We start from the raw sequence: 15,468 nt of genomic DNA, 5'->3' as shown, positions 1-15,468 counted from the left end.
TGACATCATCCAGCATGGTTTGAATCTACAGTGACTGGTAAAGCCTCAAAGGCATAATTGCAGTTGTCTTAGGAAAGTGAAATCATATGGTGCTCCCAAGATCCCCTCCCCCTTTGCTTTTTTTCCTCTCCTTTCCTTTTCCTCCCCCTCTCCCCCTTTTAAATGTTTCTCGCTCAGCTTCCAGATGTTTCCTGAGGAAAAAAAAGGAGGAGAACAAGAGGCAGAGCGAGGCCCAGAGCAGGATGCTGGAGTGGAAAAGGCCACGTGGCAGCGGCAGCTCCGCAGGCAGGGGAGGGGAGGGCTGGGAGGAGCAGCCTGGGGCTGCTGGGACACGGAGATCCAAGGGGACAATCCCCTTATCCCATCCCAAACCCGACGGGAGGAGCAGCCCGGGGCTGCTGGGACACGGAGATCCAAGGGGACAATCCCCTTATCCCATCCCAAAGCCGACGGGAGGAGCAGCCCGAGGGACAGAGATCAGGGGGCATCCCCTTATCCCATGCCAGCCCCCCGGGAGCTGCCCCAGCCTCTCCAGGGTTCAGGAAGGAGCTGAGCGAGGTGTGCTGGGCACAGAGCGTGCCCTGGGCACTGCCAGCCACTTCTGGGGAGTGCCAGAGCGGGGAAGGGATTTTGGGAACCCCGGGGATGCGGGATGGGGAATGGAGGATAAGGGATGCGGGAAAGGAGATGTGGGATGGGGGAAGTTGGGATGCAGGATGGGGGGTGAGGGATGGGGGATCCAGGAAGGGGGATGCGGAATGGGCAATGTGGGATGGAAGATATGGGATGAGGATGAGGGATGTGGGATGCGAGAAGGGGGAATTTGGGATGCAGGATTGTGGAGAGTCTGGTTCTAGCATGGCTGAAAGAAAGAGGCCATGAAGGTATACAGCAGAGGGAAAAGTAAAAGGTGGTTGTAAAGCATTTCCCAGGCTTGATTCTATAAAAATTAGGCTCTCTCAAGCACCACTTTATAAACAATAAGATTCTCAGACAGTCTTCCCATAACAGGCAAAACACTCTGTCCTTGGGCTCTCTGGGAAAAGATAGCTCCCTGGGAACTTTTGGGAACTTTTCATATCACAGTGAGAACGCCGGTCCTGTTTTCAATAAACAATCATAGGTATTGTACAACAACAGGAGGGGTTAGAGTTTTCTCTGTAACCTGTCGTGAGCTCGGATTTTGCAATATGCATGAAGTTAATTAACACTGTTCTATAAAGTGGCTGATTTAATCAATAAATCGAAGTCAATGCTGATCAACGACAAGGTGGGTTGGCTTCCTTCGCTTTCAACACAGGATGGGGGATGAGGGATGTGGGGGGCGGGATACAGGATAAGGGATGTGGGATGAAGGATCTGGGAAGGGGGATGTGGGAAGAGGGAAGCTGGGATGCAGGGTGGGCAATGTGGGATGCAAGATATGGGATATGGGGTGAGGATGAGGGATGCAGGATAAGGGATGCAGGATGGGGGATGCAGAATAAAGGATGGAGGATGAAGGATGAGGGATGTGGGGAGGTGGGATGGGGAAGCTGGGATGCAGGATGGGCATTGTGGGATTTGAAATACAGGATATGGGATGAGGATGTGGGGGGCAGGATGCAGGATAAAGGATGCAGGATCCAGGATGTGGGATACGATAAGGGGGAAGTTGGGATGCAGGATAGGCAATGTGGGATCCAAGACATGGAATATGGGAGGAGGGTGCAGGGGTGGGATGCAGGATAAAGGATGTGGGATGAGGGATGAGGGAAGTTGGGATGCAGGATGGGCAATGTTAGGATGAGACATACGGGATATGGGATGAGGATGAGGGATGTGGAGGGCGGGATGGGGGATGCAGGTTGTGAGATGCAGGATAAAGGATGGGGGGTGTGAGGGGACGGGATGGGGAGGTTGGGATGCAGGGTGAGCGTTGTGGGATGCAAGATACGGGATGAGGATGAGGGATGTGAGCTAGGGGATGCGGATGCAGGGTTTGGGATATGAGATGAGGATGCAGGATGTGAGCCAGGGGATGCGGGATGCGGGATTTGGGGTTTGAGATGGGGACGCGGCTGCGGGATGCGGGATGCAGGATGCAGATGCGAGGGCGGTACCCAGGGCCGGCCGTTGCCATGGAGACGCTGGGGATGCGCGGGGCTCGGGCGCCACCCGGTGGGGGCGCGGGGACATCGCAGCCCCCAAAACCCCGAACCCCGGAACGGATCTGCGGGACCCCAGGGCGAGGGAACCCAAAAAAAAAAACCCCACAAAACCCCGAGGAAACCCCAAAAACCCCAGACCCCGCCGTTTGCAAGCCGGGCTTTCACAGCAGCCCCTTCCCCACCCGGTGCAAGAGCAGAGCAGCAGAATTGAGGGAATTCTTTCCTGCTCTTGACCTGCAGAGCCAGATTTAAAATCTTCCTTCCTCACATGATCCTGATGTCAGGTTAACAGGCCACAGGCTTCCCCCAAATCTGCTTTAATGGGGGCAAGCTGGGACTTGTTGGGGCTAGGAAGGGAATTTTGAGATACATAACAAGATCTAGTACCAGTTTTTATTTTTTGAGGCATTTCTTGTAAAAATTTTAATAAAGGTAAATGATGCAATGACTTGGTAAATGATAAGACACTTGCCTTGTAAAAGTAGCTATGGTAGTTTGTATTTGATAACTGTTGGCAAGATGCAACTCAAAATATTAATTTTGAACAGCTAAAACAAATTTTTTCAGGATCTCCACTGCTCAATTCAGTGAGCTTTAATAATAATTTCGGCAATTAATTAAAAAAGAGTAGGGGTACTTTTTATAGATTGAAAAGATTAAAATAACTAATCTAAAATATGGAAAGGATCTTCCCACTTGGTCATTGGGAACTTCCTGAGGCTTCCTGAGAAACCTGTCCATCCCCTGCCTTCTGATCCTGCTTCCTATCCTGGTTTCCATAACTTATCCCTCTCAGATCATGCAAATCCTGAGAATGAAGCAGGCCCAAGGAGGTTCCCAAGTGGATGTGCTGGATTTTCCTTTCAGGTTGGGTTTTTTCCCATGGGAAAAAGGAAAATTATCTTTATTCAGCGCAGAATCCCTGCACAGGCTCCTGGCTTCAAGGACAGTGAAACCAAAATGTGGGACAGGGGCTCTGTGCAGCACCAGGCACCAAAATGAAATCTCTCAGCAGAGGAGAGAGAATCTGGGGAAAAACCCACAGCTGGAATGGTAAAATCTCACCAGCGGGAAAGGACTGGGTGGGTATTAACAGGAGAGGAATGGCAAATCCTGGAGCTCCCAAGCAGGATCATGTCACCCCCCCTTAGGGGATATGGCTGTGTCACCCCCTCCAAGGGACAGGATCGTGTCACACCCCAGGGGACAGGACAGTGTCACCTCCTAAAGGACAGGATCATGTCACACCCCCAGGGGACATGGGCTTGTCACACCCCAAGGGACATGGCTGTGTCACCCCCATGGCTGTGTCACCCCCTAAAGGACATGGCCCTGTCACCCCCAGGGGACATGGTTGTGTCACTCCACAAGGAACAGAACCATGTCACCCTCTCAGGGGACATGGCCATGTCATGGCCCCCAAGGGACAGGACCATGTCACCCCCTAAGGGACAGGACCATGTCACCCCCCAGGGCTCTCCCCTGTGCTCAGCTCCATTCCCCAAAGCCCCTGTGCTGATTTCTGCTCCCACTGGGAGGTGCAGAGCTCCTCTGTCTGCCCTGTCCCCCCTCAGCCCCTCCAATCCTCACCCTCAGGTGTCCCCCCTGTCCCCAGTGTCCCTCGGTGTCCCTGGGTGTCCCTCAGGGATGGAAATGCTCCAGAGGGACAGACCTGCCCTACCCAGACCCCTGAGCTGAGTTCATCTGCTGCCAGGCCTTGCTGTGCTGTCTCGGGCTCTTGGTTTTCTCCTCAGCACCCAGATTTTGGCTCTTCACAAACTCCACTTTCCTGAACCTCTATAAATAAATCCCATTCTGCGTGCTTGAGTTAACATTAGCCTGAAACCCACCCTCCTTCTAGCTCATGTCAGGCAAACAAGACAGCCTTGATAAGTGGAGAGAGTGATTTATAAAGGCACCATATGGGAGCTTGTCTCAGCATCATAATTGATTAGTGAGCTGCAGAAATATTGCTGTGGTGCAGACACCGAATCCTTCTGAGCTTCTGCTCCTCTGAGGGGCCTGGCACCCATTCCAGCACAAAAACCTCACCCTGGGGGCAGCCAGGTTCCCTGAGGGGCTCCTCAGCCCTGTCCCACCTTCCAGAGATTCTGGAATCATCCACAGAGCTGGAGGAGAGCAGGGCTGGGCGTGAGTGCAGCCATCCATCTGCCAAGCCCTTCCATTTGATTTGATTTGATTTTCTCCGTGCTCCAGGAAAAACTTCTGGCCTGGGATGTGTCTAGACACTGCAGGCAGGTCCCATGGCAGGAGCTGCCAGTGCTGACAGACACTCCCAGCAAGCAGGGAGGGGAGCAAAACACCCTGGATTCCCTTTTACCCAGGGATAGAAGGAAAACACCCTGGATTCCCTTTTCCCCAGGGATCTGGGGAGGAAAACACCCTGGATTCCCTTTTCCCCAGGGATAGAAGGAAAACATCCTGGATTCCCTTTTCCCCAGGGATAGAAGGAAAACATCCTGGATTCCCTTTTCCCCAGGGATAGAAGGAAAACACCCTGGATTCCCTTTTCCCCAGGGATCTGGGAGGAAAACACCCTGGATTCCCTTTTACCCAGGGATCTGGGGAGGAAAACACCCTGGATTCCCTTTTCCCCAGGGATTTGGGGAGGAAAACACCCTGGATTCCCTTTTCCCCAGGGATAGAAGGAAAACACCCTGGATTCCCTTTTCCCCAGGGATTTGGGGAGGAAAACACCCTGGATTCCCTTTTCCCCAGGGATAGAAGGAAAACACCCTGGATTCCCTTTTCCCCAGGGATCTGGGGAGGAAAACACCCTGGATTCCCTTTTACCCAGGGAGCTGGGGAGGGAAACACCCTGGATTCCCTTTTCCCCAGGGATAGAAGGAAAACACCCTGGATTCCCTTTTCCCCAGGAATCTGGGGAGGAAAACACCCTGGATTCCCTTTTCCCCAGGGATAGAAGGAAAACACCCTGGATTCCCTTTTCCCCAGGAATTTGGGGAGGAAAACACCCTGGATTCCCTTTTCCCCAGGGATTTGGGGCTCATTGAGAGCCTGAGCATCCCTCAGGGCACGTTGGGTTTGTCCTGCAGCTCGTGCTGAGTCCCAGCATGAGGCTCTGGGGTCTCTCAGTGCATCCAAAGGCTCCTCGTGGCCTCCCCGTGTCACTGGGCATGAAGGGACACATAAAACACTCAATTTAGAGCACGTGCCAAAAAAAAAAAAAAAATCCCCATTTCCAGCAGCAGGCAGCACCCAGTGCCCATTAGCCAGGAGTTGCTGAGTTAATTAGAAATGTATATTTGATAGCAGGGGCTGAGCGGGGCCCCGCACGCCGCCGAGGTTTAATAATTGATTTGTAATTTATTTGCCCATTAATTCTTCCCCTTTCAGAGGCCAGGCAGGAGCTGGTGCAGCTCGTCCATCACGCTGGGCAGCAGCAGCAGCAGCAGAGCAGCCCCTGCTCCCCCTGAGCTGTCGGGGGTGACAGACTGGAGCCTCGTGCTGCTGTAATTAGTTCCTGACTTCAGAGGCTTTTTATAGGGGCTGCGTGTGCCTCTCGAGGAAGATTAACAAAGGGTTCCTTTCCCATGGACTCGGGCCGTGTGTCAGCACGAGCCTGGCTCCAGAAATTATTGATTCCCTCTCCAGAAGGTTTGCATTTCCAAGGTAAGTGATTTGGCTCTTACAGGCAGCGGGTCCCGGGGCTCCATCCATCAGCGGGGCTGACCAGCAGCAGGTTCAGCTTTAAACACAGCCTGCAGCACATTGCCACCACTGCTTGTGACAGGGAGAGGGGGTTCCAGGGTGCCCATTCCCAGTTAATCAGAGGGAAAACGTAATTACAGCCCCCCAGACCCCCACCCATTTCTGTCATGGGATCAGAGGTTCGCTCCTGTCTGCTCATTCCTTTTCTTTGCCACGTGTTCTCTGAAACGTCAGGGTTCTATCTGAAAATATTGTACCTGTATATATTTCAAACCTGTACATTTCAAACCTGTATATTTCAAACCTGTATATTTCAAACATTTTCCAGGTGCCTGGAATGCCCCAAGGTCCTGGAAACCAGGGGCAGCCTGGATGGACCAGAGGACACCCACGAGCAGGGAGAATCCCAGCAGGGTGGGAAAGAGCCCTGACAACAACAGTTGGCAAGCAGGAAAATATTTTGAATAGTCTGGAAGAATATTTCCCAGAGGTAAAAATGCCATTTTTAATCAAGAAAATACAGCCCACACTCCGTGCCTGCCCAGTGCTCCCCTCTCATCTCAATCCTCATCCTCCTCCACCTCTGGGAACCTCTGGCTGTCAGAACATGCCCTGAGAGAGGAACAAGGGTGGGAAAAGTGGGTTGGGATGGGGCAGGAATGCCAGCTGCCCACATGGGCAGGGTAGAGACAAGACAAAAGCCTCCAGGAGGGTTGGGAGGCCCAGGGATGGTTTTGGCAGGAGGGAAGGAGGCCACAGAACGAGCCAATCTTCATGTGTGAAATCCCACATGGAGCTGCTGCTATAAATAAGGCTGAGGGATTGATTGCCATAAATCACAGCCCTGCTGACACCCCAGAGCTCTCACAAGCAGCAGGGATGCTCGTGGGGCTGGTTCTGGTCCCTTGGCAGAGGCAGGAGAGGGATTACTCATTGCTTGTGTCTCCTGGATCCACCTCCTGCCTCCCCCACAGCAAGGGAAGGATGGATTTGATCTCCTCGGGAAAGAGTCAGTGACATCTCTGCATCATGGGCGTCCCCAGATTTGCAGGATCAAGTCCTTGTGGTGCCAGGGAAAGTGATGCTTTCAGCTAGGTTACAGCTTGTTTAGGGTAGGGGAAAAAAAAATCCAAATCCTCTTCCTTTGAGGTTAAATCCCTTATTTACACAGACCTGTGGGATGGCCCTGTGTGCCCGTGCTCACAGGGGTTTTGGGTTGAGGGAAGAGACGAGGACCTGACTCCATGTTTCAGAAAGCTTGATTTATTATTTTATGATATATATTACACTAAAACTATACTAAAATAATAGAAGAAAGGATTTCATCAGAAGGCTGGCTAAGAATAGAAAAAGAAAGAGTGATAAAGGTTTGTGGCTCGACTCTGTGTCCCAGCCAGCTGACTGTGATTGGCCATTAATCAGAAACAACCAACATGAGCTAATCCCAGATGCACCTGTTGCATTCCACAGCAGCAGATAACCATTGTTTGCATTTTGTTCCTGAGGCCTCCCAGCTTCTCAGGAGGAAAAATCCTAAAGAAAGGATTTTCCATAAGAGATGTCTGGGACAGCCCTGAGCTCTGAGCAGATCAGAGGGGACACAGCTCTCACCCACAACAAAAGCACAGAGCAGGATCAGCCCAGGATCAGCTCTCACCTGCCTGGAATGACCTGGGGAGCTCAGACCCAGGGCTCTCCCTAAACCTGGCCCAGTGGTGACAACCTGTCGCAGACATCTTTTATGAAAAATCCTTTCCTTAGGGTTTTTCCTCCTGAGAAGCTGTGAGGCCTCAGGAACAAAATGTAAACAATGGTTATCTGCTGCTGTGGAATGCAACAGGTGCATCTGGGATTGGTCTCATGTTGGATGTTTATTATTAATGGCCAGTCACAGCCCAGTTAGTCTGGACTCTCTGTCCGAGCCACAAACCTTTGTTATTCATTCCTTTCTATTCTTAGCTTAGCCAGCCTTCTGAGATGAAACTTCTCCTTCTATTCTTTTTGGTATAGTTTTAATGTAATATATATCATAAAATAATAAATCAGCCTTCTGAAACATGGAGTCAGATCCTCATCTCTTCCCTCACCTGAAAACCCCTGTGAACACCAACACAACAAGCCAGGCCAGCACAAAAGCTCCTGGTTCCTTTGTCTGATCTGCCTGCAGCTTCCCTGGCTCCAGCAGCATTCCTGATTCACATCCCTGGGATGATACAAGAGTTTTCCTTGAATAAAATCCTTCAGCAAAACCCAACACCCCCAGTCAGCACCAGAGCCTGGAGCTTCCCCCTCTCCTTCAAATCCTTTTCCACAAACACACTTCCCTTTAAGTTCACAATGTTCTGGGCATAAATCCTCCCCCTCCCTTCCATGCTGCTGCAAGTTTTGTTACTGGCTATATATTTTTAGATTTTAAAAATGTCACCCTCAAGTGCTCGGTGTGCACGTAAGTACCGTGAGGAACAAACCCATCTAGACTTGCTGTCAATAACCCAGCCTCAGATGGACTCCCTGCAGCCCTGGCACGGTAAATTACAGCCTTTCCCCCCGCTTCCCTTCCCTTCCCAGACTATGTCCTGGGGCTGATCCTTCCATGTCACCCTGATTTTTTAAGTTTTTCTCAGCCTTCTGATGTTTACGTTCTTGTAACAAACATTCTCACATGCCTTATATAAATAACTTATTTCTTTGCATTCTCTTATGGAGGAGGAGAAATTGGATGCACTGTTGGTTTGTCCAGTGTCATTGGAGAGGTGGCACTGTCACCCTCCAACCCACTGTCACATTTAATAATCTGTGACAAATGTTCCTGTTAGAGAGGTGATGTTAGAGAGGACATTTCCTGAGGATCCCACAGCTCTAACCTGCAGCATTGTCACTTGGACTTATTAAGATTTTCTAAGATTTTCTAAGCCTTCTGATGTTTACATTCTTGTAACAAACTTTCTCACAAACTTTCTGTAAATAACTCATTGTTTTGCATTCCTTTATGGAGGAGGAGAAATTGGATGCACTGTTGGTTTGTCCAGTGTCACTGGACGGGTGGCACTGTCACCCTCCAATCCACATCACTTTTGGAATTCAAAAATTAAAAGTTCTCTTTCCCCCATCAGAAAGCTGCGTGTCTGTGACATTTCCTGTCCTATAGTGACACCTCCACTGCCACCAATTGACCCCCAATTGTCCCTGCTGCCCCCAGAACAGTCTGATCTGTACCTGGAGACGTGGGGCTGGCTCAGATCAGAGTTAGACCCGGCTGCACTGAGCTGTTGTGCCTTTGGAGCTCGTGGGGGACCTTCCATGGGCTGGAAGGAATCTCCTGTCAATGATCCTCCTCCAAAGGGGCCAAGCAGAGAGCTTGGGGAGGCAGGGAAAGGTGGGAATGCCCAGCAGAGAAATTGGGGAGGCAGGGAAAGGTGGGAATGCCCAGCAGAGAATTTGGGAGGCAGTGAAAGGTGGGAATGCCCAGCAGAGAAATTGGGAGGCAGTGAAAGGTGGGAATGCCCAGCAGAGGAAGATGGCACCCTGAAAGGAAAGCAGGAAATTTCTCAGCACATAAAATCAGAGCCTTTCAGGCAGGGGTTAATGCAGGGGGGCTCTGGGGAGCCGCCCCCAGCCTGCAGCCAGCAGGGAATTCTGTTCTGTGCCATCATGGGGAGGGAAACGATCCCGCAGCAGCAGCAGCAGCAACAGCAGGCCAGAGCAGGCTTTGGGGAGGATCCCGTTTCAGGATTAGGCAATGCCGGGGCCGGGGATGGGGCTGGGAGGGGACACGGGAGGGGATGGACAGGCGGGAACAGCCGGGACAGGCCAGCCCTGCCACCTCCTCTGGGGTGGGACAGGGATGGGGCAGGAGCAGGGATGGGACTGGGATGGGACTGGGGTGGGAATGGGGATGGGAATGGGGATGGGATGAAGAAGAGTTGGGGCAGGGACAGGACAGGAATGGGACTGGGATGGGGCAGGGCTGGGACTTGGATGGGACAAGGACAAAACAGGGTTGGGACAGAGGGGGAATGGGGATGGGACTGGGACGGGATTGGGATGAGGCAAGGCTGAAGCAGGGTTGGTATGGGGATGGGGCAAGGATGGGTCAGGGACACGGCAGGGATGGGACAAGGATGGGATAGGGCTGGAACTAGGAGGGGATTGGGATGGGACAGGGATCAGGCAATGCTGGAGCAGGACAAGGATGAAGCAGGGATGGAATGAGGACGGGACAGGGTGGAACAAGCATGAAGGGCTCTGCCTGGGGGCTGATGGGGGCCAAGAGGGGCAGCAGGACAGTGCATTCCCTCCCCGCTCACCCTGTGGCGTTTTGGGGTCAGAATTCATTTCAGTGCCAGCCTGAGGAAAGGCTTCTCCCTCGCTCTGGGCAGGAAGGAGCTGGGAACCCCAGCCTGCAAAGGACAGAATTTCACAGAACAGAATTTCACCAGCAGCAAAGCAGGAGCGCCCTCAGAGAGTCACAGAATCACCAGGCTGGAAAAGAACTTTGAGATCTTCCAGTCCAACCTTCCCAGTCTGCTCCTGACTCAGGAAATTCCCCCTCCATCCCTCCAGTGAACTCACACAGGGATGGAGCCGCTCTTCTCACAAGGCTTTTATGTTGTAAATTAAAAGATCCAGACAAAATGAACCCTGAGAGCTGAGTCCCCAGGAATCACAATGATTCAAACACCAGCTTTTCACAAGAAAATAAATTCAGTGCCCTGGCTGCTTTAATCATCAGGCTCTTCTACCTTTACCAGCACCCCAGCAAACACTTGTGCCTTCATTTAATGCTCCTCAGCCTAATACCCACCACAAAAGAAATCCAGCAGAAAGCCTGGCTGATAACTTCAGCAAATTTCCATCTGACCCTCCCCTTGGGTTTTGGGGTGAGTGTTGAGTGAATGAGCTTTAAAAGCATCTTTTCATTTAGCAGAGGCTCAGCGAGCCAAGAATCATACCTCACTCTGTCAGAAGGAAAACAAGATGTGGGCTCAGAGCAATTGAGCAGGGCTGGAGCCCAGCATGGAAAATTTTGCCTCCAAAGCCAAACAAGGTTTCACTGCCAGCGTTGTAAGGCAGAGAGATGCAGGATTTTTGTGGCTGATGTTTCTCACCCGTGCCTCAGGATCTGGGGCTCTTTGGGAATGAAAGAGCCTCGGTTTGGGTGATGTTTAAATGAGAATTTGTTAACTCTTGGTCAGGCTGGGAGGGAAGAGCAGGCAGGGGCATCCCGGGAGGGAAAATGGGTGAAAATGGGTTAAAATTCAATGGTTGGGCTGTTGGTCTGTGCAAGTCGCCTCAGCAGGAAATTTCAGAGTCAGGACAGGAATTCGAGGGTCAGGACAGGAATTCCAGAGCCGGGGCAAGGAGGAGGGAAGGAGCTGGAAGTGATTGAGAGCAAAACATCTTTTAGGGGCAGAAAACGGCTCAGAAGGAGCTGATTTGGGGCACTGTGGAGCGAGACAGGCAGAGCTTCACCTCCTCATCTCCGCTGCCTCACAGGGGGAGGGAGAAAGGGAATAAACAAAGAAACAAAAATAAAAACTTTTAAAACCCTTTAAAAACCACCTTTTTTTTTCACTATAGATTGTTTATTGCAGCCCAAAGGGCTGCTCTGGGCAGGGGACAAGGAGTTGGGTAGGGGGAGAGGGAATTGGGCAGGGGAGTGGGATCCGGGGAAAGGGAGTGGGATCCAGGGAAAGGAGTGAGATAATGGAAAAATGAGTGGGATCCGGGGAAAGGAGCGGGATCCCGAGCAGGGGAGGGGGATCCCAGGAAAAGGAGTGGGATTCCAGGATGAGGGAGTGGGATCCCCAGCAAGGGAGGGGGATCCCAGGGAAAAGGAGTGGGATCCGGGAAAAGGGGAAAAAGGAAAGGGATCCCGGGAAAAGGGGAGTGGGATCCTGGAAAAAAGGAGTGGGATCCCAGGAAGGGGAACCGCATCCAGGGCTGGGGCGTGGGATCCGGGAGAAGGAGAGTGGGATCCTGGAAAAAAGGAGTGGGACCCCGGGCAGGGAAGGGCATCCCGGGCAGGGCTCGCCGCTGTCGGGAGATGGCAGCAGCACTTTGCTCTTTGCTCGGACGGGCCGGAGCGGCCCCCGGGGGCTCCCCGGGCCCTGCCCCCAGTCCCGGTGGGATCGAGGGGGATCAGCCCTGGTGGCATCAGCCCGTTCCTTCCCGATGGGATCAGCCCAGATCCCAGTGGGATCGGGATCAGCCCCAGCCCCATTCCCGGAGCCTCCTGCCCCGCAGCCGCCCCCGCAAGCCCGGCCCTGCTGAGCCTCTCTCAGCTCCTACAGAAAGACCCACCCAGCACTGCCCAGCCCAAATCCCACCTGGAAAAGCCCGAAGCGCCATTCCCACCCCGCCCTGGGCAGTGCGGATGGAGGGGGAGCGCTGGGGATGGGCTGAGCTGCCGGGGTTGGTTTGGAACAGTGCGAACCTGAAACGCGGCTCCTCCGAGCTCTCCCTGCTCCATCGCCACCCACACAGGGCTGTGCCCGGGGCTGGCTGTCCCTGGGGACATCCACGGCAATGTCACTGGGAAATGCAGAATGCCAAGGTGCCCTCTGTGCCCCCGGGGCGGGGGATGCTGCTCCAAGAGGCCACAACAGGACCCCGAGCCCGACCCCGGGGCCAGCTGGGGTGAAAAGGCTCCTTGGGAGAGGTCAGGAGGAGAAAACCGACCTGCTTTTCTTGGGCAATTATGAAGTGACAAATTAGCAGTGAAAGAGCTCATCTGTCTGGGTTTGTTTGGAGAGTCCCCTCCTCGCCGCAAAGCCGAGGCACAGAGAGGGCCGGGATCACAGCCCTTCTCTTAAGGGTTTCCAAACACTCCGCTGCCACCCCACTCCATCTCTGTCAGCGCTGGGAATGCTCAGGAATTGAGTTGCGCCTTTCCAAAGCGAGCCCTGCACGCCCAGCTCAGCATCTCCCGCTCTCCATCCCATCCCCAACAGCGGGGCACAAGGAATGCCATTTCACAGGGCAAGTTGGAGTCCCCCCTATCCCAGGGCAGGATTTAAGGAGTTGTGGTGTTCCCGATAAAGCCCCGGAGCTCTCCAGGCTGCTCCCAGGGCAAGGGCGAGCGCAGCGCACGCCCAGCCCGGAGACACAACAAACGCCCGCTGAGAGCTTTAATTGCGCTGCAATCATCTGCCGGTATCAAGGAATGGCGAGGAGAGTCAAAACAGGCACTTTGATCCCTGCAGAAGCTGGAAAAACAGCAACGACTTGGCCAAGGTGCAAACCTCCTCCTCCTCATCGTCATCCTCCTCCTCCTTGAGGGAAAGCTGAGCCTTCCCAGGTTTGGTGTCACAGAGATCTTTTATGGAAAATCCTTTCCTTAGGATTTTTCCTCCTGAGAAGCTGTGAGGCCTCAGGAGGAAAATGGAAACAATGGTTATCTGCTGCTGTGGAATGCAACAGGTGCATCTGGGATTGGTCTCATGTGGTTGTTTGTAATTAATGGCCAATCACAGTCAGCTGGCTCCGGCTCTCTATCCGAGCCACAAACCTTTGTTATCATTCCTTCCTATTCTATTCTTAGCTAGCCTTCTGATGAAATCCTTTCTTCTATTCTTTTAGTATAGTTTTCATATAATATATATCATAAAATAATAAATCAAGCCTTCTGAAACATGGAGTCAGATCCTCGTCTCTTCCCTCATCCACAAACCCCTGTGAACACCGTCACAGTCTGGGGCTCTGGGAGTGCCCCCCGGGCAGAAAACACAGCAGGAACCAAACACAAAAAAAAAAAAAAAAAAAAAAAAAAAAAAAAAAAAAAATCAGGGGCCAGCTCGGCTTTGCTGTCTTTTCTGTTTCGAGCATGGTTTAAAATAGAAGCAATCCCGATTTTCGGAGCGACATTCCCGAGCAGCGGGCAGCAGTGACCCGGGAGCATCCCGGGCTGCCCCGCACATCCCGGGACCGGGGGGACCGAGCCCCTCGGGAGGGCGGTGAGTGCGGTAAATGTTTACTGTGCAAACACCGAGGTTAACGGGGCACACAGGCAGCCCGTGCAGCTGGACGGGAGCGTGGCCGGCCGGGCGCTGCCGGCTCCCCGGGGATGGGTGCGAATGGGCAGCTCTGGGTAAAGAACCCTCTGTGCGCCTTCCTGCCCTCCACAAACCTCCAGAAACGACAAAACCTCGGGTTTTTTCCCAAATGAGAAAACACGGATCGGCGCTAACCGAATTGAGCCTCTGATTTTCCATCTCCGGGGGAGGATTTATCCCGGCTCTAAACCCGACTGCGAGCTCGATCTCGTTTGCACCTGGCAGCGAATCCGGATTAAGCGCAGCCTAAAGGCTCCCACCCTGTGCTGCCAGCGCCGCTCCTGCTCAGGGAGGGATTGGGGATGGCAAACATCTCCATCATCCCGTGTGGGAGCGCCCCCAAATCCCCCTGTGCCCCCAAACCTCTCTGTGCCTCCAAATCTGTGTCCCCCCAAATCCCTCTGTGCCCCCAGATGTGTGTGCCCCAAATCCCTCTGTGCCCCCCAAATCCCTCTGTGCCCCCAGATCTGTGTCCCCCAAATCTCTCTGTGCCCCCCAAATCTGTGTCCCCCAAAATCCCTCTGTGCCCCCAAATCTCTCTGTGCCCCCCAAATCTGTGTCCCCCAAATCCCTCTGTGCCCCCAAATCCCTCTGTGCCCCCAAATCCCAGTGTCCCCAAACTCCTCTGTGCCCCCAAATCCCTCTGTGTCCCCCAAATCTCTCTGTGCCCATAAATCTGTGTCCCCCAGATCTCTCTGTGTCCCCAAATCCCTCTGTGCCCCCAAATCCCTCTGTGCCCCCAAACCTCTCCGTGCCCCCAGATCTCTCTGTGTCCCCAAATCCCTCTCTGCCCCCAAATCCCTCTGTGCCCCCAAATCCCAGTGTCCCCAAACTCCTCTGTGCTCCCAAACCCGAGCCCATGGGATGCCCCCAGGGTGGCCTCTGTCCCCGCGGTGCCACCAGGCTGGCACTGCAATGCCATCCCTGAGGCACAGCGGGCACCTCAGGGACTGGGGAACCCCTCATGGAAATACCTGAGGAATTTTCCTGAGGAAAAGGGAAAGGTCCCGGGCAGAGCTGGGGCTGCTCCTTCCTTCCTCCAGGCAGGATTCCCTTGGATTTGCAGTGCCCTGGAATGGGGACCTGGCTGGGGACAGCCCCCAGTGAATAACTTGAATAACTCCACACACACCAATAAGAACAAACGAGGACTTGGACTGGGTTATATTTTAAAATGCTCATATATTTTCCTTTTTTTTTTTTTTTCTCCTTTTTTCTTTTTCTCTTTTTTTTTTCTTCTCATTTTTTTTCCACATTTCTAATACAATTATTCTCAAAATACTGGCGGTTCCAGCAGCAGTTCTTTCTTTTTGTTTTTTTCTCTCATTTTCTTTTTTTTTTTTTTAACCTTTTTTTTTTTGTTGTTTTTGAAGTGAATAATAATATACGGTAGTGATTTCACAGTAAAACAGACCTGCAGGAACGCCAGAGATACATGACAAAAAGACACCCCCCGACCAGCCCTCCCCCTCCCTCCCACCCCCCTCCCATCCCCAAAAAAGATTTTGGAAGTGGGGGGGAAAAAAAATAAAAAGTTCATTCAAAAAAATTATTTCAAAAGAGATTTCATA

The sequence above is a fragment of the Melospiza georgiana genome, chromosome 20, assembly GCF_028018845.1.
Source record: "Melospiza georgiana isolate bMelGeo1 chromosome 20, bMelGeo1.pri, whole genome shotgun sequence".
NCBI lineage: Eukaryota > Metazoa > Chordata > Aves > Passeriformes > Passerellidae > Melospiza > Melospiza georgiana.
The sequence above is the reverse complement of the archived record's forward strand: the minus strand, read 5'-3'. Positions refer to the sequence as shown.